Source organism: Castanea sativa, chromosome 9, assembly GCF_040712315.1.
Source record: "Castanea sativa cultivar Marrone di Chiusa Pesio chromosome 9, ASM4071231v1".
Lineage (NCBI taxonomy): Eukaryota > Viridiplantae > Streptophyta > Magnoliopsida > Fagales > Fagaceae > Castanea > Castanea sativa.
Genome location: NC_134021.1, coordinates 40,692,047 through 40,714,458, shown reverse-complemented (window position 1 = coordinate 40,714,458; position 22,412 = coordinate 40,692,047). Strand labels below are relative to the sequence as shown.

The 22,412-nt window shown below is 36.1% G+C and overlaps 2 pseudogenes; one reads left to right on the top strand and one right to left on the bottom strand.

The window, feature by feature from the left end:
* Positions 1-4,939: 4,939 nt before the first annotated feature.
* Positions 4,940-13,311, bottom strand: LOC142609599 (TMV resistance protein N-like; annotated as a pseudogene).
* LOC142609221 (nuclear intron maturase 3, mitochondrial-like) lies at positions 13,241-17,336 on the top strand (annotated as a pseudogene).
* The last annotated feature ends 5,076 nt before the right edge of the window (positions 17,337-22,412 follow it).

Below are 22,412 nucleotides of genomic sequence, written 5' to 3'. Positions count from 1 at the left end.
TTTGCAATATTTAGCCAAAAGACTCGATATGGAGCCACTAACGTGGCATGTAAAATAACAATCATCACACTTGGAGCTCGAGTCCTATGCCAAAAAAAAAAATATATATATATATATATATATATTTATATAACTCAAATTAATAAAAATATGTTTTAATGCAAAAAAAAAAAAAAATAATAATTACAAGGAAATTGAGTAAAAAAAAACTCTACTTCTATATAACCGGGGATGGAGCTGCCCAGCTTGGACTTTGGGGGCAATGCCGCCCAATTATTTATTTATTTTTAAATATTAGTATATATATATAGGTATTAATTTTAGTAATTTTGTTTTATAAAATTTTAACAATATCATTGATTTTTTTAAAAGTAAAACTGTAACATTCTACAATATTTTACAAATCTGTTGAGATGGCATGCTGCTTAAATAGCCTGAATATGGAATTGTGATGCTAAAGTAATTGAATGGGAAATATCCAAGTGTTTGCGGCTCTTCCAATTAGTTATTTTCGGAAGATGCATAAAAAACATTGTTGGGCAATCTTGCCAAGCACATGCTAAGTACAACAAAATGTTATAGAAGTCTGAGCATTCTTGCCACTACTTACTTTGTGGAGAAAATGGTTCGCAGAGTTAAGGGTGATAATTGAGCATCAAAAAGAAATTGCTAGAGGGACTATGATAAATGTTATAGAAATGGCAGGTGCTGTGAATGCTTTAATAAAAGCAACTTGGGACTAAAAATGCCCTTAACAATGTCAAAGCCACAGTTGTTACAGTGCAAAAATGAGGTACTTCTGTGATGTTGATCAAGAGAATGAGATTCCAATGGAATAGTTGTGTAGATGGTGGCACAAGCAAAAGCTATTCTTTATACACCATACTTTGGAATGTAAGAGAATTCTCATTGGCAATTGCTAATGGGAAATGTAGGGGAAAAGTACAATCAAGGCACAAAAATGTGTTGGCAACTGGAGTTGTAAAATGCTAGAATTGCAATTTTTTTTTGCAATTGTGCTACAGTGCCATCCTAAGAGCATCTGCATTAGTTAATGCAAAAAAATTTGTCCATTTTGCACAAAAAAAAAAAAAAAAAACTTGCTTTTTCTATTATGCACACTTATTTTTACAAAACTCCCACATTAGTTTCTCTATTATACACATTTATTCAATAAAACATTCATTTTTTCTCACTATCATCTCTCTCATAGAGCCAACACAACGCACACAGCCATCATCATCCAACCACCATTATCAAGCCAGACAACAACCTAGCCACCATCCCATTCAACCAAGCTACCATCAATGAAATTCACATACCCATTCAATCGAGCCACCATCAAGCAGCCTCCAAAAACCCAAATCCAAAGATCCATCATCAACCTACCCAATCACCATCATCAAGCCACACAACAAAAATCCAAAGATCCAATCACCATCATCACCATTATCAAGCCACCATCATCAAGCTACCCAAATCCAAAGATCCAAAACAAAAACAAACCAATCTCATTCTCTTTGTAACCCTAAAAAACCCACAACCATGTCTCCCACTGACTCTCTCCCCCTCCTTCTCCTCATTTCCTTCTTCTCATCTCAACCTTAACCAGCTCCTCCGACTCGGACCGAGTCTCAGAGGTCCAATCCCTCCAATCCCGATCCAAAACCGGCATAATCCACCTCGACGATCACTCCGTCTCTCGCTACCTCACCTCCACAAAAACCCGAAGACCCTACTACCTCCTCATCTTCTTCGACGCCACCCAGCTCGACGACAAGTCAGATTGAGAAGCTTAAGTTAGAGACTGGGAAACAAAGAGAGAGTTCAAAGAGAGTGAGGGACAAAGAGATGTTCAGAAAGAGTAAGAGAGTGAATAGAATGAGAGAGAACAAATAATAACATAATAAATGCAAATACTATAGCAACCGTGCAAGATTTTGCATTCACTGATGTGGATACTCTAAATGTAGGATGACATTGTAGTACAATTGTAAAAATTATAATATATTTTAATCGATAAAGTGGAAGAGAGATAGAGAGTTGTATTGGAATATATTATATTATTTTAGTGGGTAATATATATTATTTTAATGAGTAGAATAGGAAAATAAAAATTAGGATGTTGGGTGTGTTATAAAATGGTATGGTATAATTGATAAAATAACTTTTTGAAATAGTAAAATAGGATAGGATACAATTTTTCATTGTGAATGCTCTAAGCTTCTTATATTTGGAAGTAAGAAAAGTTATTCGACTTGTGTACCTGTGTTTGGTTACTTTGGTTATGTGAATTCAATTTGAATGTTTACCATTCAGCTTGATCTATGGCATCGTATCTAATTCTTTCTTTCTTTTCTTTTTTTTTTTTCTTTTTTTTCTTTTTTATTTTTTTTATGGGATCTAATTATTCCTTTTAGGTGGGTGTAGATTCTCATATTCATGCATTGAGACATAGGTACTCACTGGATGTAATTTATTGACTTTTCCAGAGGTCATCATCCAATGAGAAAGTATCCACCTATTTCTAGCTTGATCTTTCATGGCATCTTCCTTTTTTTATTTTAGGCCAAGTGGGAATTTTAATTTGAAAGTATTTAGTTTTAAGATTATAACTTACTTTAGCATTTCTTAAAAATATTATTATATTTTGTGTTTTCTTTTTGAGATTAAATTTTGTAAGGATGTGGTGTAAAACTCATGTTTTACTCCTCCAATCCCAAGATATCACATCATCTTATCACGTATTTAAGAATAAGCATAATCACATCTAAAAGCTATTCTTTATACACCATACTTTGGAATGTAAGCTTCTTATATTTAAAAGTAAGGAAAGTTATTCAACTTGTGTACTTGGGTTTGGTTACTTTGGTTATGTGAATTCAATTTGAATGTTTACCATTCAGCTTGATCTATTGCATCGTATCTAATTCTTCCTTTTTCTTTTTTAATGGGATCTAATTATTCCTTTTAGGTGGGTATAGATTCTCATATTCATGCATGGAGACATAGGTACTCATTAGATGTAATTTATTGACTTCTCCAGAGGTCATCATCCAATGAGAAAGTATCCACCTATTTCTATCTTGATCTATGGCAACGTATCTAATTCTTCCTTTTTCTTTTTTCTTTTGGATGGGATCTAATTATTCCTTTTAGGTGGGTATAGATTCTCATATTCATGCATTGAGACATAGGTACTCATTAGATGTAATTTATTGATTTCTCCAGAGGTCATCATCCAATGAGAAAGTATCCACCTATCTCTATCTTGATCTTTCATGGCATCTTCCTTTTTTTTTTCTTTTTTTTTTAGGCCAAGTGGGAATTTTAATTTGAAAGTATTTAGTTTTAAGATTATAACTTACTTTAGCATTTCTTAAAAATATTATTAAATTTTGTATTTTCTATTTGAGATTAAATTCTGTAAGGATGTGATGTAAAACTCATATTTTACCATTTCAATTTCAAAATATCACATCATCTTATCACGTATTTAAGAATAAACATAGCCACATCCAATTAATTTTAATACCCTGATATATATCCAACCAAATTGGGAGTTTATTGAAATGTTATTAGATGTGAGAGGATGTATTGAATTTTAAGTAACATGTTAATATGACAATCTCTTATTAGATGGTGTAAAATATGAATTTTACACCTCATCCTTACCAAGTTCAAAATCTTTCTTTTTATAGGATATCACATGATGAGGAGCTTTTGGTTTTGTGAAACTTGATGGTTCTTTGACGTCATCTATATTGGCAAACTACCATAATGACCAATTTTTTAAAGATTAATTTTAGGATACAAAGTTACAAACTACCATTAACATAATTTCAATTTGGAAGCTCTTGAGTGTTGATCCCTCTTTTTCCCTCTCAAGTTCCAGTAATCAAATTATGCATATGAAGGTTTTGTGAAGACTGCTAGAAAAAGTTTCAGTTTTAGGCATGATTGGAGTTGAAAGCTTCTACATTTTTTGGGTATAAGTAAAAAATAATAAAAAATTGTGTAATTCGATCATAGTGTTTATGTGGCTTTTCTATGTTTGTTTATTCCTAGATTAAAGGACAAGACTGGAGAAGAAACGAGTCCCTTTGTATGTGAATGCATGAGTTTCTAAAGCTAAAATTTTAAATTTCTCTTCCTGATTCATCTACAAAATTTTGACCATAATTTTAGTTTTATTGACTTTTAATACATGGTTTTTTTTTTTAAAATTTTAATCGTAGGTAAGTTAAGGATCTTATTATTAATATTGTTTTCCAAGAGCTGTTTTAAAGAATTATTTCGTGTAGCTATAACAATATTTGTGTTACAATATTCACCTATATCGTTATCCATTTTCAATTTATGTTAAAATGAGTTGATATCGTTACATTACCACAAAAAAAGAAAAGAAAAAAAATAAGACTCCACCATTGAAATAAAGAAACAACTAATTATGGTGAGTGTATAAAGCTTTTTATTTTCTTCTCCTCTCTCAGAAACATCATGACAAATTTGTTAATGTTGCACCAGCAAACATCATATGAGTTTATTCATATGTATTTATGAAAATGCTTTATTGTCAATTTATCGTGCTGATCCAACTTCTCTCAATTGGGATCTCCGAGATTGGTTTCATTGCTGAAGTACACAATATATTGGTCTTTTTTAGTTTTTAATTGTTCGACACAATCAGAAAAGCATTAGCAAGCTAAAGTTTTTAGTCTCTTATTGGAAATTTCAAATGGGTATCTTTGTAAACCATTTTTTTTAATGACTGATTTGTAACAGCCTGATGTTCATCTTCTGTTTTTTTTTTTTTTTTCCACAATTTTATGTGGTCTGTTTTCTTCTTCTGGCCATTCTTATTCAAAGTAGTAAATATTTAATGTCCTGTTTGTTCCGATTAATAATGGTAAATAATAGAGATTAGAAAAAGAAAAGAAAACGAAAACCCAAGGAGATCTAAAAAAATTCCTAAAAAGTCCTAAATATTTAGGCTAATAGGCTAATATTGTCTTTTTCTTTTTTTAATAACCAGCATAACAATGATTCAATTAAAAAAAATTAAAATAACATTTGCAATGGAGGCTGGTATATCCTGAAGCCATATACATAGGAGCTTCTAAAAATTGGGCTTGAGGTTGGGGCGTGCCAGAGAATGTGCAGAGCCATGTTTGCCTCACTTCTAGTATGTTAGAATTTGCATGCTCTCATGTCTGTTGCAAGCCATTTTGCGTCTTCAACAATGTGCCCTGCTGGTGATGTGCATTTCGCTTGCTCAGCATATTGCATTGATAACCATCAACCAGTCTCTTTCTATGGTAAAATAGATTGCTCATCACACTGCCATGGCCTCTATACCTTCCGCATCACGGACAGTGAATTGATCACAGTCCTCCAAAGGAAGTATTTCAATTTGGCTGGGACTATTAATGAGATTCCCAACTTTTGCATCCATGCTGTAGTATACTTACAGAACTTAGTATCTGAAAAGTTGTTAATAAAGGAATTTAACAAATATACCCCTTCACAATAAAATCACATTTATAGCAAAACCCCCTTTTGTAAATCATTAATTGACTGACCTGAAAGTCTACACCGTCCCAGTAGAAAAAGATGTTGGAAAAGCAGAAGTTTCTCCAAATGTTTATAAAAGCATACCTGGACAACGTAAAAATTAAAAACCAATATTGAAAACAAGAGTACAAATGAGAAATTGACTCTATGGCTGTCCCATACCCATTTATACTACTCATCATCTCTATTGTCTTGGTCTCTTGCACACCAACAAAGTAACCGAAATATCCATTCTCCTGCATTTTGATTAAAGGGAGATATTAAAATAAGGACTTCGCATGATAGAGAAGAAAATGTCATGGTTCGTGATGATATCTCCATCAGATGTGATTGGTTCTTTCGTTGAAAAAAACTGCCTTTTTAAAGGCCAGTATGTGTTAAACAATATACCCAATCGAAAATAAAATATGAAGTTTAATATTAATTTTACCCTCATTAATTAAAAGAACACTCTTTTTGATATTCCTAAATAACAAGAAAAATGAATTAAAGAGGATTTACAAAGAAAAGGAAATGATTCAACAAACATTATAATTTTAATGTATAAAATCAAGTTCCAAATTACGCAATCAAAACTATTTCAACCAACATGCTCATGAAGCCAAACAACTCACTGTTATTAGATAAGACCTTCATTCCCTAGTGAATAGATATTTAAACAAACAGAAGTACGTTCTCAATCTATTCTCTTTTTTTAATTTTTTTTATTGGCAACTTGAAATTTTTAATGAATCACAAAAAGCTTTCTATAAAATTTGGGGTCTCCTCAACTCAAGTCAAGTAATCCTGAACATGCTAAGTGTGTTGACTGTTGAGCTAGCGAATGAGCTGGTTTATTGTCATTATGCTTTGTGTTTGAGAAATCTCAGCTCATTGAAACTCTTGCATCCACACACGGGTTCCACTGATAACATTCTGGTGTTTCAATCTTCCCAGAAAAAGCATTCCAGACTAACAGAGTCCCCTTCAAAAATAACCTCTTGGACACCCATATCTCTTGCAAAGTGGGCTACGACTTCCATAGCTTTGGCTTCAATTTCCAGTGCAACCAGTGGTGGTCCAAATCTTATTTGAACTGCGAGAATAACTGACTAAGCCATGCCATAAGACTCATTCTCCAAACAGGACAGGGGGCATTAATCTTCATACACATAGCTGCAACAATGTTACCCATTTCATCTCGAATCAGTACACCCACCCCTGCAACAATGTTACCCATTTCATCTCGAATCAGTACACCCACCCTTGCTGTCTTTTCCTCTGTGAACACTGCACCATCCACATTGGTTTTATACATCCCAGGTTCGAGTGGAGACCTTCACTTATTCTGCTGCTGTTGCCATAATATTGCATTCCCTGGCTGAACGGAACTCCAATAACAATGAAGTGCCTCTAGCAATGTCAGATCCCCTCTATTTTAAGCCACCAGCCTCAATTAATTTCTATGCGTCCAAATAGCCCAGTTAGTCATCATAATTAATTCGATCACATGGGCTTCGATCTTATCATCCTGAACCACTCTCCAAAACACATTAGTAAAATCCTCTTCATCAGAAATCATTATGTGGCCAAGATTTCAGCTGGTCCATATTTCTCTAGCCATTTTGCAACAACAAAAGACATGACCAGTAGACTCCTGAGCCTTCCCACATCCCTCACAGACCCCATCAGTAGATAAATGATGCTGTAAATGGTTTAGTTTTGTAGGAAGAATGTTCTTGCATGAATGTCGCATGAAATTCTTAACTTTCCCAGATACAGAGATATTTCAGCTTTCCAAACTTGCTTCCACAGCTTCTTTGTGTTCACCTTGTAAGAGCTCTTGCCTATGTGGAATAGTGCATCCATTTGTGGCAGCCTATATCAACTTGTCCTTTGTCATATACAGGGCATAGGCAGATTCCTAAAATGGCATCATCCTCATGATCCATGAAAGATCTTCTCACCACTTTACTCTTCTGTGTTCCATCCTCCCCATTAATTAGATCACAAACCTTAGCATCCATTGGGAGGTTATTTCTTCTTTCTTTTTTTTGGGGGGGAAGGGGGGTGGGGGATTACGTTATATCTGGATGGGAATCCATTTATCATGCCACATGCTAATGCATCGCTCATTACGACCCAAATTAGCATACAAAAAATCACCATTCCAAAAGTACTTTCCTCAGAATACTTTATAGAAAAATGAGTTCACTTTTTTTTTTTTTTTTTGGTGGAGTTTCTACCCTTGCTTAGCCAACAAAGCCAAGTTAAAGGCATGTAAATCTCTAAACCCCATCCCTCCTCTCTCCTAAGGAGCACATAACTTGTCTTAACTATGCCAAGTCATTCTCTTTTCATCCTTTTTTTTTACCCTGCCAAAAATTTCTTACAAAGTGAGTCAAGTCTTCACATAATGCCTTTGGAAGAAGGAAACAAGTTATTGTGTAAGTGGGTATAGCCTGGGCAACTGGTTTAATGAGAATTTTCTTTCTTGCCTTAGACAATAATTTATCCATCCAACCAACAAGTTTATTGGAACTCTCTCCTTTAGTTGTTGAAATGTATTCCTTTTAGATATACTAACAATGAAGGTAAACCCAAATATTTCTCATGTTGACACATTAGGATGGTATTCACGATCTTATTTATACACGTTTGCTTTTGGAAAGGCATAATTGTCTTTGACATTTGGAAGAATATATGTTAAACCAAACATGCATTTTATGTTTTTCTAAGTTCACTGATAATATGAGGAAAGCACAATGCTTTGAAGTTAACATTTTGAAAAAATGCTAATATATGTCCCAAAATGATGACTTGTAATTTGTAATAGTAACAAGAAAGATGATGACTTACTGAAGTTAAAAATTTTCCTTTGACTAGAATCCTCAGAATCAGCCATAAATCTTCCGGGTCTATGAATCCTCTCTGGCTGTGGTTCCTCATCAGAGTAGCCTTTTCTGCTAGGTCCAGCCCCATCATCCCCATCATTGCTTTGCTTATTTCTGAAACCTTCTGCAGCTGAATTGGAATGATCATGATGAAGATCACCCAGATCCTCATAGAGCATACTGTTGTTGCTGCATTGTGCCATAGTTTGATTGGGATCCTCGATGTCTTGCTTGTATACCAAATGGAAGCCAACTTTCTCCACCTCATATTCTGGGGAAGATATTTCAATCTCAAATTGATGAGCTCCATTTGCATCAATTTGACTAAATGTTTCTCCCCAATTCGAGCCAGAATAGTTCGTGGACAAATAGAGCAGCCAAAGGTGAGGTGATTCAACTTTACCATAATTTGTCATAAATCCAGAGTCTAGCATGGTAGGTGACTCAAATTTACCATAATTTATTGCAAAATCAGATTTTACTGGAACTGCCCCTCGAAATCCATGTACCTCAAATGCACAGCTGCTTTGATATGTTCCATTGGGTACAAAAACAATGCACAATGCAATTCCCATCAACTCATCACACCCACAAGACGGCACTTGTAGTTGTATCTTCCATGTATGACCCGTCAACACTTGAAGCTTACTTCGAGGGGGACTTTTCAAAATAAACCTTGCAGGGCTAAAACCTTTTGGAATTTCACCTCCAGGAATAATAATCTCTAACATGTTTGGTAGTCTACCACTTTGTCCCTGAAAAATACAAAGCATAATGTTTGTGAGAGAGAGAGAGAGAGAGAGAGAGAGAGAGAGAGACCTGAAGCATGTTACTTCCACTTTGAATATTGTCAACCAATTTGAAGCAGTTGAGATACGTGAAAAGCAAACGGGAGGGACATGACCTAAAAGGATGATTTTGTAGTTCTGGCAATCTCTCCAGTGAAGTACAATTGTTTGCAATTACAAATTCAATAGTTGATGGAACATTTTCCAATGATTGAAGCCTTTTGCAACCCTCTAAATGGAGTGTCTGAAGGTTAGAGAGTTGAGAGATGCTTTTAGGAAGGGAAACAAAATTATTTCCACATAGATTTAAGCGTGCTAAAGAAGACAAGTTGCCAATATCATCGGGGATTGACGAAAGATCGCAATCACAAAGATCCAAGTATATTAAAGAATGTAGACCTGATAAGGAAGGCAATAATAAGCCCACAACAATATGACTCGTTGGCGTGGAATTAAATGAAAATAATGTTTCTTTCAATCCATGGACAAGAAGTTCTTTGAGATTTTTAAGGAGAACAATGGAGGAAGGAACTTCTTTTATAGAAGTTCCACTCAAATCAAGAAACTCCAAACCTTCTACATTCCCCAAATTCTCTGGCAAGCTGTCAAATTTTGAGCATCCAGAAAGATCCAAAGAATTAAGCAACTTCAAACAACAAATGGTGCTAGGAAGGCACACAAGATTTTTACAATTTTTTAGAGACAATAAAGTAAGGCTTGTCAAATGTTCAATCGATGAAGGCAGCTCTTTTATAGCTGTTCCACTCAAATCAAGCTTCTCCAAACCTTCAATATTCCCTAGGTTCTCTGGCAAGTTGTCAAATTTTGAGCATCCAGCAAGATCAAGAGAATTACCCAACTTCAAACTAAAAATGGAGTTAGGAAGACACACAAGATTTTTACATTTATTAAAAGTTAGTAAAGTAAGGCTTGTCATTTGTTCAATTGATGAAGGCAGCTCTTTTATAGCTGTTCCACTCAACTTAAGCACCTTTAGACCTTTGACATTCCCTAGGTTCTTTGGCAATTTGTCAATTTTTAAGCACCAAGAAAGATCAAGAGATTCAAGCGATTTCAAACTACAAATGGCGCTAGGAAGACACACAAGATCATCACAATATGCTAGAGATAGTGAAGTCAGGCCAATTAAGCCTTCAATTGATGAAGGTAGTTCCTTAATACCAGTGCCATCCAATTTCAGCTCTTGTAAGCATCCCATGTTTCCAACAAATTCTGGAATTTTCTCGATGTCAAAGCAACCAGAAAGTTCAAGAGTCACGAGTGACTCCATTTCAAACTTTCTTGGATGAGTGAAGCTCGCGTAACTTTGTGCAATTTGACAAAACTAATTTCTCAAGATTTGGCACTCCGGTGAAGTCAGGAGTTATGATTAGGTTTAAGGAGCTAGCCAAATCAACAAACTTCAACTTGTCAAAATTCTGATAAAAGAGGAAGAAAAAAAAAGTTAGAATAATTAGCTTCCTAGTGTTCATTTATTGTGATTTAAAAGCAAAGTTGTTAACAAACTTACCTTTATTCCTATCCATAGTTGTTCAATTTTGCTCTGTTGTAAACAAAGTTGAACAAGCTCATCCAGCTGGAAACTTGATGGCAAAGATTTTGAAGGATATGAAATCCAATCAAGAATTCTTAAATCATTAGGAAGATGTGTGGGGACACGGTGAATGCCACAAATTCTAAGAAATTTAAGATTCTCCATCTTCAAAAAGGCCTTAGGGTTCCAACGTGCCTCTTTTTCTTCATTAGAAGTACTTAAAATATCCATGGCTTGAATTGCTTCTGTTCCCTAATAATCATAAAGAATTGCAAAATATATTATTAGCATAAGAATTCAAATTTGAAATTTGTTGAACAAAAAGATAGGGAAAGAGATCAAATTCTCTAATTAAACTCCTACCTTATTTTTTTCTAACACTTTGTCAATGTCCTTATAAACCCACAGTCTACTACGCTTCCCAGGATCATCAAAGCACTCTTGCAAAACTAGGTTCCTACCCATTTCTTCAAGCAAATCATGCATCCACACCATATCGTCATACATAATTTTTAAGAGAGATTTATCAATGAGTTCCTCCAATCCAAGAACAGGGTAAAGGCCAAGAATATCTAGTTTTTCTACTACATGATCTTTCTTCCGATGATTAAAAAAGCATGCAATATGCAAGAATATTTCCTTTTGTGGCTTTTGCAGTCCATCAAAACTTATTTGAAGTACTTGGAGAATTCCTTCCTCAGGAAATTCTTTGAGTCTCTCTAACGCAATTTTCCATTCGACAGTACTTTTTCCAAACAAAAAAGAACCCAAAACCTCAAGAGCTAAGGGAAGGCCACTAGCATACTTCAAAAAATGATTAGACAGCTCTATATAATCATCAAGTACATGCTTTTTTCTAAAAGCTTTCGAGCAAAAAAGCTGAAGAGCATTTTCATTATTCAATCCTTTAACTTCATATATTTCATCCACTCCATGTGCCTCTAACACATGCTTATCTCTTGCTGCTATGATAATCCTACTGCCGGGACCAAACCAATCATGCTCCCCAGATAACATTTTTAATTGTTTCGGTTTATCTACATCATCAAGAACAAGAAGAATCTTTTTACGACTTAACCTACTCTTGATCTTGAGAACTCCATCATACTCCTCTTCTATTTTCAAATTATTATCCTTCAAAATGTCATCAATAATTTTCTGTTGTAGTGGAACACAACCATAATTTTCAAAATTTTTCCTAACATCCTCAATAAAACCACGAGCTTCAAATTCTTTAGAAACCATATGATAAACAACTCTAGCAAGAGTTGTCTTACCCATTCCCCCCATCGCCCAAATTCCTATAAAACGAACATCATTTGACCCTACAGCTAAACACAACTCCAATTCCACCACTGGAGAGTATATTCCTACTAGGTCTTTGGTAATATATGGGAATGCATCATATTTCAAGTTAAGTGATATGCATCCCACAATTTCTTGGATATCTTGTGACTCAGGCCTGCAATGAAGAAAGTTCAATATACATTGAGTTTGAACCACCTATAGGTTACAAAAAAACACAGAGACAAACAAACAAAAAATACATATTTAATGTGCAATTCTGTTGACTGCAAGAAAAAAATATGGGATCAGGACAAAATCAAAAGATGTAGAATGAAACATGTAAATAGATCTACTTATAAGGTTCCAAATAGAGTTAATAAGTTATATATTTGAAGTGAGTCATCTGAATATTTAAAATAAATAAATATGCCAAGTTGTGTTACCTAGTATCCTGTAAATGCCATCCAGCGAGGTTGCCCACTTTTCTCAAAGCAACTCTCCATTTCTCGACGCTCTCTTTGTTCTCCTTTTCTTCATATTCAACAAAAGCCTGTTCAAAATTTTTCCTTTGTTTTCGTACATCAGATGGATCGACATAATGAAAAACAGGCAAAACTGTCATTCCCTTCTCTTCCTTGCAAAAAATGATGTGTGCAAGTTCATCCAAGCACCAAGTTGAAGATGCGTAGTCTTTTGAGAGGATGATTACAGCAAATTTGGATTCTTTTATGGCTTCCAACAACTCTGGTCCAATGGCTTTCCCTTTCTTTAGTTCTTCGTCATCTCTAAAAGTGTGAATGCCTTTGCCTTTCAAATCATTGAATAGATGATCCATAAAATTGTTGCGGGTGTCCTCGCCTCTGAAACTGAGGAAGACATCATACTTCCTTTGAGCAGTAGAAGAAGAAGAAGAAGAAGAAGAAGAAGAAGAAGAAGAAGAACTTGGGAAAGAGGACGAGTCAGCTTCCATGCCCATTAAAGCCATTGGATATATAGATCTACGTGTCCCCAAAAAAAAAATCAATTAGAAGTTTAGAACTGAAGAAAGATTTAAAAAAATAATAATAAGTATGAAAAAAATAAGAAACTATTCGACTCCCAGCCTGAATTGAGTTCGTAGCTTTTGAAAGTACGTCGAATCAGAGAGAGATCGAATCGAAGCTATGAGAGAAATGGAATACCTTTTGAAAAGCAGAGACTACTTTGGAAGTGGCCTTCTGTTTGAGAAATGTGACTTGTGAAGTGGCGTGAGAAATTTCCTGGAAACTACTTTGTTTTTCAAGATTCGAGAATGTACAGTAGTCGACCCGACCCCACGTGACTATGTGAGAGTCATTATAGGAGTCTCTATTCTACACCATAGCTTTTTTTATCAGCTAAAAGTTCTTTTTATTACCCATTGATTTTTTTTTTTTTTTTTACATTTACATTTCTTTTTGAACAGTAGAGACTAGAGAGTTTATTTATAAAACCAATATAAAAACATAATTTATTTAACAAAAAAAAAAAACATAATTTATAAAAACAAATAAAAAAGTTTGCTATTCGCGAAAGCTTGGCCAGCTACTATCTCAATTTCGAACTCAGGCACAATTTCAAAATCCGAAACTTCCACTTTTCTCTTCTCAATTCTCATTGTCTCAATGCTTATTCACCTCAGAAGAATAAAGCCACCTGAATTCAGCCCTCCAAGCCTTAGTTCTCACCCAATACTCCCAAGGCAAGTTCTCCAACCTTGTCTTAAACGTCATCGCTTTGCCCAATGTCCTTCTCACTGCCACCACTCCACAACCCAACAATGGTTTCAGGCTCAGCTCCCTTGACTGACTCGCAGCCCCTTCTCCACTCAGTCTTAAAGCGACTCGATATCGAAGAAATGGGCAGTCAGCTCTGCGACAATCGGTTCGATATTAAGGCTTGTTGTGTCACAATGCTACCCTCAAGAAAGAAAGGTGAGTCCTTGGTCTTGCCCAACTTGAAATTAAAGGTTTTGATTGAAGCTATTAGGTTGGTATTGGAAATTGTGTATGATGAGCGGTTTGTAACTTTTTCTTAAGGTGGGCATGTCGGCATGGGACACCACACCGCCATTAGGTACCTTAAGAACTCGGTAGAGAATCCTAGTTGGTGGTTTAGTGTCACATTTGATAGAGAAGGGTTTGATGTTGTGTTTGTTTATTGAAGAGAAAATAAAAGATGGTTCTTTGATTGGTTTAATAAAGAGGTTGTTTGAGTATGAGGTGGTGGGAATTGAATTGGGTGGTTGTTACTTAGGAAGGGGGTTTCCTCAAGAAAGTGAGTTGTGTTCGATTTTGATTAATATTTACTTTAATGGGTTTGATAAAGAAATTCAAGATATGCGCCTTCGAGAAAATCAGGAGAATCCAAAGTTTAAATCAGAGCAGCTTGTTTGGATGTCTGGCCTGTTTTATAAGCCAGTGAAGATGAATGTAGTCAGGTATTTGGATGAAATATTAGTGATAACGTTCGGGTCAAAGATGTTGACCATGGACTTTAAGAATTGGGTTTTGAAATATTTAGAAGGTAGGTTGGATTTGAGGGTGGATAAAATGAAGACAGAATTTCAATTCATAGTTCAGTATCTAAGAATATTAGTTTTCTAGGTATGGAACTATAGGCAGTTCCACCTTCAGTTTTGCATCCTCCCATGACGGAGAAAGCAATTAGGGCACGGAAGAAGTACCTTAGGCAGAAGGAAGTTAGAGCTTTAGAATTTAAAAATGCTAGACAGAGGAATAGAAAGATACTGGGGATGAAGATATTGCAGCATGTTTTTAAGAAGTTAAAGCAAAGTGATGGGTTTAAATTTGACTTTCAAATTGAAAATGAGGTTCGAGAAATCTTCAGAACTTGGACTGATGAAGTGGTCCATGATTTCTTGGGTTCCTTGGAAGAGCGTTGGGAATGGCATCGGATGCTTACAGCAGGCGATTTTCTCTCTTTGAGGCACATTAGAGGTCAATTGCCCCAAGAGCTGGTTGATGCTTATGATAAGTTCCAAGAGCAAGTTGACAGAGTCCGGTCCAAGCTAGAAAGGCATTAGAGAAAGAAGAAAAGAGAGTGGAGGAGGAAGAGGAACAGAAATATGCTAAGAGCACGGTTGAGGATTTGACGAGGCTGTGTATGAAAGTTGATGCACCAGTAGAACTTGTTAGGAAGGCAGTTAAGATGGCTGGTTTTACAAATAACATGGGTCGCCCTAGGCCGATCAAGTTACTCATTGCTCTTGAAGATATTGATATTATCAAGTGGTATGCAGGAGTAGGGAGAAGGTGGCTTGATTTCTTCTGTTGCTGTCACAACTTCAAGATGGTTAAAACTGTAGTGACTTATCACTTGAGGTTCTCTTGCATTTTGACACTAGCAGAGAAGCATGAGTCAACCAAACGTGAAGCCATTAAGCATTACACTAAAGATTTGAAGGTCTCTGATTTTAATGGAAATGAAGAAGTGTACTTCCCCACAAAAAGAGAGGTTAAAATGATGGGAGATCAAAATCTTTCGGATCCAAGGCCTGTTGATGGGGCTTTATCTTTGGCTTTGATCAGGTTTGCTTCTAATGAGCCTTCATGTTCCTGTATCGGTCATTTTTGTGATAAAATGGATACTGTTTATTATCGGGTACGGTTACTGCAGAACCATTTGAATGTGAATCCATCTTTTGAGTACAAGTGGGTCCCAGGGATGGGTGCAATTCATGAAAGCCTTAATTAGAAATGCCTCCCTCTCTGTTCTCGTCACATAAACAATTTATATATGGTGAATATCACCCTGCAAGACATTGACTGCAATGCGTTTGTGGATGTGGACTGAATGTTGATTGTTCTGCTGCAGTTTTCTACATAATTGGCATTGGTTCTGGTGGCTGCTATTGATCTGAACCTTGTTCAAAAAATTCTTCTGTATTTCTTTTCTGAAATGAGGCCAGGCAGGTCATGTGTAAATTGTTTGCGTTTATATTGATTTTTTTTTTTAGCTACTGATGTCATTGTCATTTGTGGTGATGAATCCTCGTGTGAAGTTTATTATAAACCATTATAGAGAAACATATTCAAGCAGTCATTATCCAATACTTCTCCAGGATTTTGGATGGTTAGTTTGTAACTTCTCCAGATTTTTGCGAAAGGCATCCTTTATTTTCCCAATCCTGAGCACTTGATTTATCTCATTGCTTGGTCTATTATGATGGAACAGGATTACAAAACCATTTTGTCCCTGAAAATTCTATTCTTGTGCCTTACGTATCCTTTCAATATGATAATCATGTCTTTCCTTAAACTATTTTTTCGGTGCCTTCTTACCTTCTTCTATGTAAATGTAAGTATCTCATATTGACATGCTCAATTTATTCTACAGCATTGTGACTGTCATGCTCACCACACCAGCTGTTTGATCCTTAATTTGTAGTTTGATTCATACAAACCCTTAGGTCTTTGCAATGGATAAAATATATTAATCATTTCACTCTTTTTATTTTTTTATTTGTAAGCCACACACGGACTAAAAGATTTCCTTTGGCATGTCTGGTGAAAAAGTTAGTGGCTACTAAAAGATTTATATCTATGACATTTAAAAAAAATCTTTTTTAATTAAATTTTGTTACATTTTGAGTGAATAGCCCTAATTGCAGTTTAGTGCTGCTGTTTCTTTGGCTTATTTTTTGTTTGTTCATTGAAACTTCACTAAATGCCTCTGAAGTTACAACTGTGCAGTTTTAAGGATTTTTTGTCCATATTTGATGTTGGTATTTTTTTTAGTTTTTGGTTGGGGTTCAGTTTTCTGAAGTGTTTAGTGCCTCTTACCTTTGATCTTTCTGATTTTATTTAAAATAATGCTAGAAAACCTGTTCTTCCAACTCTTTTCTTGCTTGTGGTAGGTACATGTGAAAAGCTGTTCTCAAGTACTGTAGGGTTAAAAAAAGAGCCAAGCTGCTTGCAAGCAGCTCGATCAAAGTTTGCTTGGCTTGTTTGTTAAGCAAGATGACCTGTGCTTGAACTACGTTCTGACTTTTGGGCTTTAGCACCATTATGCTCAGCTGGTGCGCTGGCTTGATAGAGGTTCTCCATCATAGATCTGAGGGAATATTCTTCTTCTCAAACTGATCTGATGCTTTCATTTTAGGAATCAAGCATAGACAGCACATTCTTCTAAACTTTTCTATTTTCATTTTTTATTATTATTTTCATTATTTTGTCATCTCTCTGTAAGCTTTTCATGTATAAGATGGACTTTTCTCTCTCTGGTTCTCCTTTTTCAAACAAATGATGAAAAGAGTAGCCATTCCTGTAATAAAAAGCCATCACTTATGTGCAATTACCTTACCCTTGATGTAGAGCTCATCAGCTTTTGAAGTTTAAATGCTCAAAACAGCTAGCATTTAGAAGTTTTTTGGATCTTGCAATCAGCTTGGAAGAGAGTTGAGTATTGCACGAGCTGAGCTCCAACCAGAATATTGAGACTGGAATGAAGCTTGAGCCAATATTGAGTTCTATAAATTTTTTGCAAGAGCCGAGTCTGAGTAGTAGGAAGTTGGGCTTAACTCAGTGTGTTTTAACTCCTAATTGTATGATTGGTTAACCAAAGGTGTGCGAGTTCAAATCTTAAGCACAGCCAGTTTGCGCGAAAAAAATTATGATGGGTGATGTATAAACATATGCTTGCATTGACTTGAAAATTAATCTTCATTTTTCTTTGATGATTGGCTTGTATTGTAATTACCTATTTTGCTTTCAGAGTTTAATCTATGGTTGGTACTTTTGAAAAATGCAATATATATATATATATATATATATATATATATATATATATATATTTTTTTTTTTTTTCCTCCTATTGTTTATCAATATTTTCAAAGTTTAGTCTATGTTTGGACCTTCAGGTTTATGTCACACCCCAAACCTAGCTCAACATGTTCAAATACTATCAAGTTGGCCACCTTGTTCGAACAGAAAAAAAAAAAAGAATGTTTTTTTTTTTCTTTTTTCTTTTTTGATAGTCAAACCCAAACATATTTCATTAATTAGAACTCTGGTTCAAAAGAAGTACATCTCTATGCACTTGGCATTGGATAATAGGTGGGGTATCTTTAACCTACACTACACAATCAGCAATGAGTTTGGCATTCCGAGCCATAAGGTGAGCTGCACAATTTCCTGTTATACGGACATAGTTGATCTTCTAGTCTTGGACCTTCTACCTCCATTGCTTTGCTCCTGCTATAATCATTTGGATTGAAGTTGGTGGGAGACATTTACCCAACAGAGCATTGATGACTAGTTGAGCGTCTCCTTCCAAAATCACTTGTTTGAGCCCGAGGTCACCTGCTAGCATTATGCCTTCCTCAAACGCTTTAGCTTCCACTTCCATAGCCCCTAATGGTAGAGCCAGCTTTTTACTCATAGCTCCCATAATTTGGCCTTGCTCATTCTTGATTACAACCCTAACCCCGCAACTGCCAATCTCCTTGAACACCGCCCCATCCACATTAACTTTGTACCACCCCTCCCAAGGAGGACTCCACACCCCAGTTCTCGGAGGCACTAATTGTTTTACTACTGCATTCAATGCACTGAATTCCTCCACTAATAGTTCAGCTTCCTTAGCAATTGCCTTCACTGCCTTGCATCGACCTTTAAACTTTATGGAGTTCCTATTTTTCCAAATGCACCATGCTGTAGTAGCAAAGGTCTCCCAGCTGATCTCCCTTTTGTCTTCCCAAATTTTCCACACAACATCAATGAATTCACGCACCAGACTTCGAAACTTAGGCAAGGGAAGCTTTGACTCCCTCCAAACAACCTTGGCCACCTCACAATCCCAAAGAGCATGCCTCGATGACTCTATATTTCCACACACCCCACACACATCCTCCATGGGAATTTTGTTGAGCTTAAGGCAGTAGTTCGTAGGGAGGATGTTCTTGCCCGCCCTCCACATGAATTGTTTAACCTTACTTGGACAATACAATCGCCAAATAAAATTTTTAGAACTCACCTCTCTTATTCGGATTTGAAACCTTGCCCCCATCAGCCTTGCTCCTTTGTTCTAGTAGCCAACAACATGCTACCTTATACGCACTGCTCACAGTAAACCTCCCATTTTGAGTCCATGCCCAGGTCAGTGCATCCTCAGGGAAAGTTTGGCTAATTGGAATGCTTAAAATGGCCTCTGTTTCGTGAGGGAGGAAACTGCTACTCACCAAGTTTTTTTCCCAGCCACCCTTATCCCGGATTAGGAGAGATTCCACCATAACACCTTCAAAAGCTTGTGGCCGAGGGCTTGTCACCTTGAAAGAGTGTGGGGTTGGCAACCATTAGTCAGCCTAAATTCTCACACTTTGCCCGTTTCCTATGCTCCATCGCAACCCCCTGTCCAGGACTTTTCTCGCTGCCATCAAACTCCTCCATGTGTATGATGGATTCTTGCCTAGCTATGCCTCCATAAAATTTCTTTCCGAGAAATACCTCGCTTTCAAAACTCTGTGTGCAAGAGAACCCGGGTTTTGGATGAGCCTCCATCCTTTTTTTGCAAGCAAAGCTAGATTGAAAGCCTTTAGATCTTTACAACTCATCCCCTCATCAGCTTTCGGATTGCACATTTTCTCCCAGGCGATCCATGCTAGCTTCTTTTCTTTGTCACGTTGTCCCCACCAGAAATAACTAATCAAAGAATTCAGGTCACAGCAAAGGGAGTCAGGGATTTTAAAACTGTTCATTGTGTATGTCGGAGTAGCTTGGGAAACTGCCTTTATTAAGATTTCTCGGCCTGCAGTAGACAGCAATTTTCCCTTCCCTACCAATGGGGGTAGCCCCAAATACCTCTTGTGTTAGTGAATGATCTAAGCCCCAAACATTTCTTTCACCGCTTCTTTAACCTCCTCCGTCGTATTCTTGCTAAAAAAGAGTGATGTTTTCTCTTTATTTGGCTTTTGCCTAGACTCTCTTTCATAATTTTCTAGGATTTTGCAGACATTAAGCCCCTCTTCAATCATCCACAAAAAGTAGATAGGAAACCCTTGGCGCCCTTCTACACACTGATACACCCATCAGATTTTCCCCAACCTCATCTCTTTGCAACATGGCCGAGATGCCTTCCGCACATAGAAGGAATAGGTACGGGGAAATAGGGTCCCCTTGCCTAAGTCCTCTTGTTGGAACAATCCTACCCTTAGTCTCCCCATTGATTAACACCGAATGTGAAACCGTGGTCACACACATCATCATTAAAGATATCCACCTTTCCTAGAATCCCATTTTTCGCATCATCACCTCCAAGTACCCCTATTCAACCCAATCATATGTCTTGCTCGTGTCTAGTTTGATTGCCATTAGTCCTTCTTTCCCTTTCCTCCTTTAATCGATACAATCCATGACCTCGAAAGCTACCAGGACATTATCTATGATTTGCCTTGGGCATTACTAACCACTGTCGGGAGGACTCCTTTCAACCTGTTTGCAAGTACTTTGGATACAAGTTTATATATCACATTACATAAGCTAATCGAGCGATATTCTGTAATCTTTTAGGGGCATTTAACTTTGGGAATCAGACAGATGTATGTATCATTTAATCCATTTGGCATAATACCGAATCTAAGAGTATGGATTACACTTTGAACTACCTGAGGACCTACCACATCCCAATACTTTTGGTAAAATATAGGGGGCATACCATCCGGGCCTGGGGACTTTGTGAAATGCATCTGTATGAGGGCTCGCCACACTTCCTCTTCTCTAAATTTCTTTAAGAGCTCGGCATTCATGGCTTTTGAAACTCTCCTGCCTACTGCTCCAAGGCTAGTTTCAAACTCAATTAGAAAGGTTGTGCTATAAATCTCTGTGAAGTACTTTAAGATAATATCTTTAACCTCCTCTCTGTCTTCTCTCCACCTATCGGGGAATGGGATCAACTCCGGCAGTTCGTGCCCTCACCGATGAGGTGAAAAGAATGTTTTTCATGATGATGTGAATTGGATTATCAAATAATCAAACAATTGAGATTGAATTATTTGGCACTTTAGAAGCAAAAAAAAAAATTCTCAGTTTGCTTCAAATATGAATTCTTTCGCTGCTCTTAGTGCAGCTAAATCTAATAAAGAGTGGGCAAATAATTTTAGATCAGGACGGGCATAGGCATCTGAAATTCTATTAGAAGCTGTCAACACTGGGTAACATAGGGCATTTTAATGGTAGCTTATTGTGGACTAATAATCCATATCTTTTATCAGTAACGAGATATTGTGTAAAAGGAAGGTGGATTCAAATGGCAAAGTAGTATTAACAATGGCGAAGTAGTATTACTGAAGTTGCTTCAACGGTAGTCACCACTAATAGGTTCTATTGTAAGTGCCATAGAATGCCAACTTAGAACTGTCCTTGTTTGAATTGCAAAATACTCAAAGCTAATTCTTTACCAACTAGTGCGACTTATGGTAGAAGCGACTTGGTCATTTGAGAAATGTGTTATAATCTGCATTACCAATTATCCAAATTTTCATTTTTCAACTCTCGAAATGTCCCACATCTTTGTAAACATTGCCTTAGTGGCAAAATGCAAAAATTTCCTTTGTATTTCTAAATTCAAAGTTTCTGCACCTTTAAAACTAATCCATACCGATGTCTAGGGGCTAGCACCTTTCACATCAGTAAATACTTTTCTTTAACATCTATACTTTCTTGATCATTTCACTAGTTTACATGGTTGAATTAGTTACAAAATAAATCAAAAGTTTTTGCCATATTTTAGAATTTTAAAGCCATTATGGAAACTTAAAATCCTGAGTGAGTTTGGAGATAAATATACTCAATCTAAAATGGTTGAACTTAGGACTTATCACTTTTGGTGGAAGGCACTTGCAATTGTATCAAGGCTTGACCTCTAGTAGGCGAATGTACTTCAACTGAATTTGACAAATTTTGTACTTCACAAGGCATAGTCGATTATTGTTCTTTTCCACACACTCCCTAACAAAATGGGGCTACTGAAAGAAAACATGTCATTTTGTGAAAACTTCATATATTGACTAAGATCCTAAATAATGCTCATTCAAAGATTCAAGCATTATTTATTACTAAATAAAATACATTCTTAACATCATTATTACTCAACAAAGAGGTTTATAATATCTCATTACATAACAAAATCCCAATTAATTTAGGATGAATAGGATTTTAGCCTAAAAGGACCAAATTTTATCAAATCAAGAAAAACAATTTATGATGAATCAAGTCAATAACTTAAATTGCTCAACCAACTTATTCTAACCATTTCCTAATCATTGGGTTCAAATTTCTCATAGTAATGACATCAAATCAA